A 1264-nucleotide genomic window follows, 5' to 3' on the forward strand; every position below is an offset into this window, starting at 1 on the left:
AAACCCTGAAAAAGGGTCAAAATTTTGTAAGAAAGCGATCACAATATTTAAGCAGCGTAACAATTTAAAAATAGTAATCAATTATTTATAAAATTTTAATATCTTATTAAATAATAAAATTAAAATTAAAATATTTCAAAAATAGCAAATACTTTACCTCTTAACATCCCTAATAAAATTAAATAATCAACCATTCAGTCTTTTTTGCGAGACAAATCATAAACAAAGAATATGTTTATTTTTTCTATAAAGAACGAAACATGATAAATAGTAAGTTAATATTTTTTTTTTCCATAACAAATTGGGGTGGGTGATAAAATTTGAAATTCTACATAGGATTTAGTTGAATTGTAGTTCGGGCATGCTTTTTACTTTTGGCAAAATCCAAGGTTAAACTTTTAAACCATGGATCAAGGACGACAAACAACACATGTTGGTAATTAATGATACGAAGCTTTAAATTAATTGATTTTTTTTTTTTGAGGTTAGAATTACAGCATTGCACCACAACATTGATGTATAGTTTATAATGAAGTACAGCAGCACTACAACATTGCTTAGGTGGTGCGCCATTAAATCGCAGACTCCATAGGTGCTACAATATATGTTTAGCAACCAAGTTAAATCTTAATTATCACAATAAATATAATTTTTTTCATTTAAAAACAATATTTGAATATTTTATTTGATGAAAACACATATCCTTGTGTCTTGCCCCTAATTACCTAGCCAAGTCCCCATAATTTTTTTTTTTGTCAATTAAGATTTAATTTTTGTGAGAATATTTTGAAAATAAAATCTCAAATACATTAAACCATGTCGATAAGTGCACCTTTAATACCTTTCCATAAAAAATTAAACTTACGTTAAAATCTGAAGATACTGTTGACCGCATTAATCTAAGACTGCGGCATCTATTTGAAAAATGAAAGTGCTGCGTGATTTTATTTTATTTTATTTTTTGCAATACGACTGGAAAATATAAACAAGGAGAGAAAAATAAAATAATAAAAATAACATATTCCTTTTTAATCACTGCATTCGGCGCGGAATTGCAGGTGGCAGGCTGGGCGGATAACCAGGCAAAGCGTCCAAACTCTTCGTGATTGCCTACCTAAGCCGTCAAAAAGGTCCGAAAATTTTGGTCAAAGAGATCAACATGGCGGCTGCAGATTTCAATTAATTCAACGATGCGATACAAAAAAAAGGATTGGAATTTTATGAACCACAAATATTACTTGTAACGTCCTTAGTACTGTTCCCA

The sequence above is a fragment of the Theobroma umbraticum genome, unplaced genomic scaffold (assembly GCF_002168275.2).
Source record: "Theobroma umbraticum cultivar Fairchild unplaced genomic scaffold, ASM216827v3 scaffold_4.1, whole genome shotgun sequence".
Lineage (NCBI taxonomy): Eukaryota > Viridiplantae > Streptophyta > Magnoliopsida > Malvales > Malvaceae > Theobroma > Theobroma umbraticum.